Raw genomic sequence first — 10,661 nt, forward strand, 5'->3', positions numbered from 1 at the left:
CCTTTGGTCTAGAAACAATGGCCTTTGGTCAGGATGTGTGGATACAACCCCAAGTAGGAAATATGGAGTGGGGAGCAGCTTTTGGGCACACAAGAACCCCGATGTCTCAGTTATGGTGCTCCTGGGTCTTCCAGAGGCCTCACTCCATGGGAATCCCTCTGGAGTTCTCTTTTCCTTAAGGTAGCTCACTCAGGGTGTGCTCATCAGGGCCCTCTTCTGGAGACAACTTCCTGCTCCTCTCACTGACCAGGTGAGGAAAGAATCAAGGAAGAAACAAAGGGGAGAAGTTTCTAGAGGGGTGAGGGATTGATGGGCAAGGCCCGTACCTCCCATTGTAGTCCCCAACCTCTCCCAGCTTTGGAGCTCTGGGCTGGCTTGTTTCCACCCCCACTTCCTGGGCCCCTTCCAGTCAGCCCAGAGGTAGAGACAAATAACTGCCTCAACTAGGTGTTTCCCTCCAAAGACAGAACCCTCAATCCCCTCTCCACCTAAAGAGCTTCAAATAGACAGAGGGTTGGTTCTTTTCAGGGCATGAGATTGCTGATGATCTTTTCTTTTATATTATTTTGTATGTTGCTGTGTTGTTTGACTCACAAAGAGGATGTGTTAATTTTGTATTAGACCTAAGCTGGAAACATTTTTTCATTTTGCAAAAATAAAGATTATCCTACTACCACAGTAAGAGTATACTAAATCATGAGTCTCCCCTCTCTTCTCCCTTCCCCCTCAACTCTGGGCCACCTCCCCTCTATTACTTGCCCAGGCCTAGAACCCAGAAATAACCCCTGACTTCCCTTGCTTGAGTCCCTCTCACAATTAGTCCCTCTGCTTATCTTTCCTTGCTGACATGTAGAGGTATATAGAAAGGTCTCTTCATTATTCTGTTGTCTTTCCATATCCCCAACATGCATTTATTGAACTCCAACCATGCACCAGGCATGCAGCTAGTCCCTGAGAGTAGTAGGCTATCTCCTCCATAGAGGCTGATCCCCTCTCTCCTAGAGCACTTATATTCTGACTCCTCCCTCTCTTCTCCTCCAATTGAATCACCCATCTCATCTGCCCTCTAAACTGCGTCACTCTAGTGAGTGAAAAGGAGTGCCATTAATAACTACAAGAAGGGCCTCCCTGGTGGCACAAGGGGTTAAGATGCAACCAATGAAACTATTGGCAGCCACTGCAGCACAAGTTCGATCTCTGGCCAGGGAGCTACCCAAATGGTACTGTTCCCCTTAGCAGTGTATTTCAGTTGATCTGCCTGTTCTGCTCCCCACTCTGTCTCTGGTGAATCCTTTCACCCCCACCCCCCACACCTCTGGTCTGTACCCAGTTCTTGTATGCATAAATAAATAAATCTTTAAAAAAAAATACAAGAAGACAGGAAGACTATCTCTTGCAGCCTGTGATGTTTAACCTTTGACCCCAGAATGAAGCCCAGCTTCCTTAGTTCTACATTCAGGAACAACTGCCAGAGTCCAATGAGCAAATCCCCCTGCTGCACTTGTGTGTAAATGGTGAAATCATCATAATAAAATAATAGAAGTGAAATAATAATAACATTATTATTAAGTGAATCTGCTATGTTGGAGTTTCTAATTCCTATGAAAGAGGAAAAGGTAGAGCAGAAAGTGGGGGGTGGGGTAAATTGCAGTCTTCCCCAAATGAAAATGAACAGGAACAACTAAACCACAACTGTCTGTCAAGTAAGTCCTTACATAGCCACACATGTGGGCGGTGTGACTCTGGAACAGTGATTTGGTAAAAATCCTTAGGAGTGCGTGATCTAAAACAATTTTATTTATTATTTTTATTGTTTTATTGATTGTTTTTATTTTGGGGTGGTGGTAGATATTCTTTAAGTTGAGTTGTCAGATAAAGCAAGTAAGTAATTACGTTTATTTTAATGGGAACCTAGATTATAGGATTAGTCAGAGGGAAGGCTAATTGTAGAACCAAAAATTTGGGAAGGAGCAGTGGGCTGTTAGAACTGAGCTGTGCATGTCAATATATGAAGTCATACTTTTATAAAACATTAAAAATGTGTTTCCTTTTCTGCTTTTTTCCCTCACTAAAATGGTCTAGTAGCAATATCACCCCATAATGAACCCAGATGTCAGTAGTTTCTTTTTTTTTTTTTAAAGATTTATTTATTTATACAAGAACTGGGGTACAGGCCAGAAGTGTGTGTGTGTGTGTGTGTGTGTGTGTGTGAGGATTCACCAGAGACAGAGCAGGGAGCAGAACAGGCAGATTGGCTGAAATACACTGCTGAGGGGAGCAGCAGGTGAGACAGGAGAGGTCTGCTGCACCATGTGGGTATCTCCCTGGCCAGCCAGGAATCGAACCCATGCTGCAGAGGCTGCGGACAGCTTCACAGTGCTTCAACCCGCTGCACCCAGATTTTAGTTTCTAATGCATTTTTTTTCTCCCAAAAGGAGCCGGGGTTTTTTTGAACAATGTCTGATTCCATGTCTGGTCTGAGGGCACCAGGGCACAAGACAATCCGAGAACATCAGTGCCTTGTTGGGCCTGAAACAAAGTTTAAGTAGTGGGATCATTCAAAATGACACAAGAATCAGTTTAAAGTTTCCCAGGCCAACTTCAGGACCACCTGAACATCAAAAGGAGAATATTGGCAGACGTGACTCAACACAATAAAACTATAAAGTCCTGAGTCCACCATACATAAAAAAAGCCAAAATGAATACAGTACATTATCAAAGAAGGTGAATAGATTATTACTATTGTCTAGTTATTCAATGGTCTGGGACTGCATATATATATATATATATATATATACACATATATATACATATATGCACATGTGCGCGTGCACACACACACACACACACACACACACCCTCTACCACCACGATTTTCTGTGTGCTACCTTACCTTTTCGTTATACTAACTTTTTGTGGGTTGGGACCTTTCAGTTTCTTTTGAATTTGGCCTGACAATCCCTTCAGGGAATTTTCGCGCCTGCTTCTGGAGTCCACCGAGGGGACCTCATTACGTGCGCGGGTGTCTGGCGCCACCTTGTGTTAAGTTCTGGGAAAATTCCTTTTACTGACTTAGTCACGCGAAACCCTGGACTTCCTGGCTAGGGAAAACCCAGAGAAATTTCTTTTTTTTTTTAGATATCTTTTTTAAAAAAAAAAATTTTTAATAGAGGCATGTTTATTTATTTATTTATTTGTTTGTTTTGTTTATACAAGCACTGAGTACAGTCAGAAGCGCAGGAGGGTGAGAGAATTCACCAGAGCCAGAGCGGGGAGCAGAGCAGGCAGAAGGACCGAAGTACACTGCTGAGGGGAGCAGCGGGCAGCAGGAGAGGTCTGCGCGCCTGCGGGACCCTCCTCCGATGGCTGGGGAGCAGCCGGGGATTGAACCGGCGCCGCAGAGGCCGCGGGCAGCTTCGCAACCCTGCGCTCAACCGCTGCGCCACCGGGGAGGCCCAGAGAAATTTCTTAGAGTGAGAACTCCATTACAAACGTCCATGAGTTTGGTTTCTAACAAACCTTCCATGTATGCATGTATGCATGTATGCATGTATGTATGTATGTATGTATGTATGTATAGATTTATTTATTTATGCATACAGAGCTGGGGTACAGGCCAGAGATGTGGGGGGTGAGAGGATTCACCAGAGACAGAGTGGGGAGCAGAACAGGCAGATCTACTGAAATACACTGCTGAGGGGAGCAGTGGGCGAGTCAGGAGAGGTCTGCTGTGTCATGTGGGTTGCTCCCTGGCCGGTGATCAAACTAGTGCTGCAGAGGCTGCGGATTGCTTCATAATGCGGTGCTTAACCCCTTGAGCCACCAGGGAGGCCCCAAACCTTCCTTGTCTTTAATAGATTTAGAATTTAGCGGCCGCTGTCCCCTCACCAGTGCTCTATCTGTCCCAGCAAGTCTTTTGTGGCTTCACTCTGCCCCTCCCTCTGTTTCCAGGGCCCTGGGCTCTGCCTCACTCTCGGGTCTTGCTCTTTTGCAGCTCTTCTCCATCGCCTAACAGAAGAGTTTTTTCATTCTGCCCACCCCCCTCCCCACCCCATCCCCCCCATGTTCTATTTCTGAGCCTACCCCTGGGCTAGGCAGACTTTCTGGGGATGTACATTAACCCACCCATAAACCACTGTGGAGCCGGGGCTGAGCTTTGGAATTGGCACAAAAGTGTTGACCCCAAATTAATTTTCTCTTGCTGATTTTTTTAGACCGTCAGTTGCTCAAGTACCTAATAAAACACAAGCAACCAGCAACAACAAGGCCCCTGGAAAAACCCATCCTTGCCAGAGGGAGACATACACTTGGGAGGAGGTTCTCGAGAGGAAGTCACAGCCCTTCCTGCCCTCTAGAGAGGTGGCAAGCTCCATTAAAGACCTTGGAGGCGAAGCCCTTCTTGGGTACTTGCAAAACGCTCCGAGAGCCAAAGTACGAACTCTCCCACCGTGGAGGGAGCCCATGTCCCTGGCCCTTCCATCAGACCCCAGTGGGGAAATTTTAAAAATGCTTACAAAAAAACACACCAAAACACCAAAAACCTGATTGCTGAAAAATTGAATGCCTCAAGCTCTGTATTTTAACTCTGTACTTCAAACCACTCATCTAGGAAGTGACCACAGACCTCCCAATTTCCTGGAGATGCCAGCAAGTCCACAAACTGCCCGGTCAGTATAAGACGGAGCCTATGAACATCACCTTGGGTGTCTGGCCTTAGGGGTCACATCCCAGAAACAGGGACTTTAGCCTACTTTAACCTCACTGAAGGGCTTTCTCAGGTGAAGCCCATTACATGGAAGTTAACAGCGCCACTGTCTCACCTTAAATTTTAGTCTTGCCATTGGAAGTAGCTCCAAATGGAATAGCTCCCTCTTCTCAGATTATGGAGGACCAGTGGAGTGGAAGAAATATGGTATTTCATTTTATTTTTTTTAAATGATAAATTTTATTTTTATATTCCCCATACAATTGCAACCGCCCAATTCTGACCCCAATCCCTCCCCTGCCGCCCCCACCCCCCGACCCCCACCCCCCAAAAAGTGTCTCTGGTTCATAGTTTTTTGTTGATTTTGATTTTCACTTTCTTATAGTTATTCATTTTCCTGGTCCCTTATTTAAGTTTTCTAGATTCCTGCTATGAGTGAGACCATCCGGTATTTTTCTTTTTCTTTCTGGCTTATTTCGCTGAGCATGATCCCTTCCAGCGCCATCCATGTTGCTGCAAATTGCATGTGTTTATCTTTTTTGAATGCTGAGTAATATTCCATGGTGTATATGTACCACATCTTCTTGATCCACTCATCTATTTTTGGGCATTTGGGCTGTTTCCAAAGCTTAGCTATTGTAAATAGTGCTGCTATAAACATAGGGGTGCAGGTGTTCTTTGGAATTGATGTTTCTGTGTCCTTTGGGTAAATACCTAGGAGTGGAATTGCTGGATCATATGGAAGCTCTATGTTTAGTAGGTCCAGAAATCTCCACACAGCTCTCCATAGTGATTGGACCAGTTTGCACTCCCACCAACAGTGCAGAAGAGTTCCTTTTTCTCCACTCCCTCGCCAACATTTGTCGTTGCTAGTTTTTTTAATATGTGCCATTCTCACTGGTGTAAGATGGTATCTCATGGTAGTTTTGATTTGCATTTCCCTGATGACAAGTGATGTTGAACATTTTTTCATATGCCTGTTGGCCATTTGCATTTCCTCTTCAGAGAAGTTTCTTTTTAGCTCTTCTGCCCATTTTTTGACTGGATTATTTTCTTTGTTGTTGTTGAGTCTCATCAACTCTTTGCAGATTTTTGTGATCAGTCCTTTATCATTAGTGTTGTGTGCAAAAATGTTCTCCCAGTCAGTGGGTTTTCTCTTTGTTTTTGTTATTGTCTCTTTTGCTGTGCAGAAGCTCTTTAATTTGATGTAGACCCAGCTGTTTATCTTTGCCTTCACTATCACTGCTTTGGGTGATGTGTCTGTAAAGATGTCTTTGATGTGCATATCACGTAGTGTTTCGCCTATATTTCCTTCTATGTATTTTATGGTTTCAGGTCTTATGTCTAGTTCTTTAATCCATGTTGAGTTGATTTTTGTGTATGGTGTGAGGTAGTGGTCAAGCTTCATTCTTTTGCATGTAGCGACCCAGTTTTCCCAGCACCATTTATTGAACAAACTTTCTTTGCTCCAATGCATAGTCTTTGCTCCTTTGTCAAAGATTAGTTGACCATAAATCTGTGGGTTTATTTCTGGATTTTCTATTCGATTCTATTGGTCTGTGTGTCTGCTCTTGTTCCAATACCATGCAGTTTTTTTTTTTTTTTTTTTTTTTTAAAGATTTATTTATTTATTTATTTATTTATTTATTGATTTATAATACATACATACAAGCACTGGGTACAGTCAGAAGCGCGGGAGGGTGAGAGAATTCACCAGAGCCAGAGCGGGGAGCAGAGCAGGCAGAAGGACTGAAGTACACTGCTGAGGGGAGCAGCGGGTGGCAGGAGAGGTCTGCGCACCATGTGGGACCCTCCTCCGGTGGCCGGGGAGCAGCCGGGGATCGAACTGGCCCTGCAGAGGCTGCGGGCAGCTTCACAACCCAGCGCTCAACCGCTGCGCCACCAGGGAGGCCCCCAATACCATGCAGTTTTGATGATTATGGCTTTGTAGTAGAGTTTGAAGTCTGGGAGTGTGATGCCTCCATTCCCTTATTTTTTTTCAGGAGAGCTTTGGATATTCGGGTTTTTTTGTGATTCCATATGAATTTCATCAATAATTGTTCTATTTCTTTGAAGAATGACATTGAAATTTTGATTGGAATAGCATTGAATCTGTATATTGCTTTTGGTAGGATGGCCATTTTAATAGTGTTTATTCTTCCAATCCATGAGCAGGGGATGTCTTTCCATTTCTTTGTGTCTTCTTCTATTTCTTTTAACAGTGTTTTATAGTTTTCTTTGTATAGGCCCTTTACCTCTTTTGTTAGATTTATTCCCAAGTATTTGATTTTTTTTTTGTTTTGATAATAAAAGGGTTTTTTTTTATTTCTTCTTCTTCAGATTTATTGTTTGTGTATAGGAAGGCTACTGACTTTTGCTTGTTGATTTTATATCCTGCCACTTTACTGAACTGATTGATGAGTTGAATTAGTTTTTCTGTGGAGTTTTTTGGATTCTCTATGTATATTATCATATCATCTGCAAATAGTGATAGTTTGACTTCTTCTTTTCCTATTTGGATTCCTTGTATGTCTTTCTCTTGTCTTATTGCTCTGGCTAGGACTTCCAGTATTATATTGAAAAGCAGTGGTGAGAGTGGACATCCTTGTCTTGTTCCAGATCTTAATGGAATTGCTTTCAGCTTTTCACCATTGAGAATGATACTAGCTGTTGGCTTGTCATATATGGCCTTTATGATATTGAGGTATGTTCCTTGTATCCCAAGAATTTCAAGGGCTTTTATCATGAATGGGTGTTGTACTTTGTCGAAAGCTTTCTCAGCATCTATTGATATTATCATATGGTTTTTATATTTCTTTTTGTTGAGTGTTGGATGACGTTGATTGATTTTCGGATGTTAAACCATCCTTGTGTCCCTGGAATGAATCCTACTTAGTCGTGGTGAATTATCTTATGGATACATTGTTGGATTCTAATGGCTAAAATTTTATTGAGGATTTTTGCATCAGTGTTCATTAGGGAGATTGGCCTGTAGTTTTCCTTTTTTGTGTTGTCCTTGTTTGGTTTTGGTATTAGTGTAATGGTGGCTTCATAGAATGTGTTTGGTATTGTCCCTTCCTTCTCAATTTTTTGGAAGAGTTTGTGAAGGATAGGCACTAATTCGTCTCTGAGTGTTTGGTAGAATTCATTTGTAAATCCATCAGGTCCTGGGCTTTTGTTTTTGGGGAGGTTTTTGATTACCATTTCAATTTCGCTAATTGTAATTGGTCTGTTTAGGTGTTCTATTTCTTCTTTATCTAGCTTTGGGTGATTGTAGAGTTGTAGGAATTTGTCCATCTCCTCTAGATTGTTAAACTTGTTTCCATATAACTGTTCATAGTAGTTACTGATTATTCTTTTGATTTCTGCTGTGTCTGTTGTGATTTCTCCTCTTTCTTTTATGATCCTGTTTATTTGTGCTTTCTCCCTTTTTTCCTTTGTGAGCCTGGCTAGGGGTTTGCCTATTTTATTGATTTTTTCGAAGAACCAGCTCTTGGTTTCATTGATCTTTTGGATTGTTTTTTTAGTTTCGATTTCAGTTATTTCTGCTTTGGTTTTTATTATTTCTTTTCTTCTACTGGTTTTGGGGTTTTTTGTTGTTCTTTTTCTAGATCTTTGAGCTTTGAGATTAGGTTGTTTCATTGAGTTCTTTCTTGTTTCTTGATGTGAGCTTCTATTGCTATATATTTTCCTCTTATCACTGCTTTTGCTGCATCCCATACATTTAGGATATTGGTGTCCTCCTTGTCATTCAATTCAAAGGATTTTTTAATTTCTTCTTTGATCTCCTCATTAGTCCAGTGGTCTTCCAGTAGTGTGGTTTTTAATCTCCATGAGGTAGGAAAGTTCCTTGCCTTCTTTTTATGGTTTATTTCTAGTTTGATGCCTTCATGGTCAGAAAAGATGGTTGGTGTGATTTCAATCTTGGTGTATCTGTTGATGTTTGTCTTGTGCCCCAGTATGTGATTGATCCTGGAGAATGATCCGTGTGCACTTGAGAAAAATGTGTACTCCGTTTTTTTTGGGTTTAGTGTTCTATAGATGTCTGTTAAGCCCAAATGCTCTAGGTCCTTATTTAGAGCTTTAGTTTCTTTACTTATTTTTTGTCTTGTTGATCTATCCATTGTTGATAGTGGTGTGTTGAAGTCTCCCACTATGTATGTGTTTTCTCTGATGTCTGTTTTCAGAGATGACAACAGTTGTCTGATATATTTTGGTGCTCCTTCATTTGGTGAGTATATGTTAATGAGTGTTATTTCTTCTTGAAGTATTGTCCCCTTGATCATAATGTAGTGACCATTGGGGTCTCTTTTTATTTTTTTGAGTTTGAAATCTGTTTTATCTGATATAAGCATAGCAGTTCCTGCTTACTTTTTTGGTCCATTTGCTTGTAGGATTGTTTTCCATCCTTTAACTTTGAGCCTATTTTTATCTTTTGTAGCCAAATGTGTTTCCTGGAGACAGCAAAAGGTTGGGTTTTGTTTCTTAATCCAGGCTGCAACTCTGTGTCTTTTTATTGAAGAGTTTAGTTCATTTACATTTAGAGTTAATATTGATATGTTAGCATCTTTATTTGCCATTGTGTTTGTCTTTCCTTTGATTTTATTTATTTATTCTTTTAATAACTTTTTTTTTTTTGGCCTTCTTTCATTGTTATTCGTTCCTCTGAGGTTCTGGTTTTAGGATTCCTTGTGGTATTTTTTGGAGTGGGGGTTTAGTCGTAATGAAATTCCAGAGTTTCTGTTTGTCTGGGAAGGTCCTTATTCTTTCTTCATAGAGGAAGGAGAGCTTTGCAGGATACAGTATTCTTGGTTGGCATCTGTTTTCTTGGAGTCTGTTGACTATGTCCCTCCACTCTCTCCTTGCCCGTAGTGTTTCTTCAGAGAAGTCTGATGTCAGCCTGATTTGTTTTCCTTTGAATGTTATCTGTTTCTTCCCTCTTGTCAGCTTCATTATTTTTTCCTTGTCCTGGATTCTTGGGAGCTTTACTATTATGTGTCTTGCTGTATTTCTCCTTTTGTCGTGGAAGTTTGGTGTTCTTCTTGCTTCTTGTATATCAATTTTCAGCTCCTTCTTCACATTTGGGAAGTTCTCTTCAATTATCTCTTTGAATATTTTCTCTGTTCCTACATCTCTCTCCTCTCCTTCTGGTATTCCTATAACTCTTATATTTTCTTTCCTCATGGAGTCAGATAGTTCCCGAAGTCTTTCTTCATTCTTTTTCCTTCGTACTTCTCTTTCCTTTTCTGTTTTGGTTCTTTTTATTTCTGTGTCTTCAAGAGTACTTATTCATCCTTCCATTTCATCTATTCTGCTTTCATTGCTTTTCCCAGAGTTCTTTAGTTCCTCCATTAATTCTTTGATCTCCTGCGTTTCTTTTGCTTCCCTCTTTAGGGACTCAATTTCATTCTTCTGACCATTGTTTTCCCTCTTTAGGGACTCAATTTCCTTCTTCTAATCATTGTTTTCCTTTATGAGTTCTGTCATTTTTTTAATCACGGAAATTTTAAATTCTCCTTCTGGAAGGCTCAGAAGTTCTTCCAAGTTACTGTCGTTGCAATCTGGGGGGTGGTTTTCTTTTTGTGGTGTGCTTTTTTCCTGAGGAGTTGTTAGGTTGCGTGTGGTTCTTCTACTCCCTACTGTCTGTTTTCTAATTTGTCGTATGCATTGGGACACTGTGTTGCTGGGACTGGCCGGCATCTTGGGTGAGCTTCTCTGCTCTCCTCTGGCTCCTCCAGGAGCCATCTGTCATTTTCAAGCAGTCTTTACTGAAGAATGGTCCCTGTTGTAAAATTCCAATGTGCGGACACACTCCCCTGTGTGCTTTGTCTGCCCCGGTGGTGGGTTCCTGCTCCCCCTCTGGGTTTGGACTGCAGGCCAGAAGGGGCCTGGGATGGGCGAGCTTCCCCGCTCACCTCTGGCTCCTGAGGGAGCCTTCTGCAGGCAGTCTTTAC

The sequence above is a fragment of the Talpa europaea genome (genome assembly GCF_964194135.1).
Source record: "Talpa europaea genome assembly, chromosome: 4".
NCBI lineage: Eukaryota > Metazoa > Chordata > Mammalia > Eulipotyphla > Talpidae > Talpa > Talpa europaea.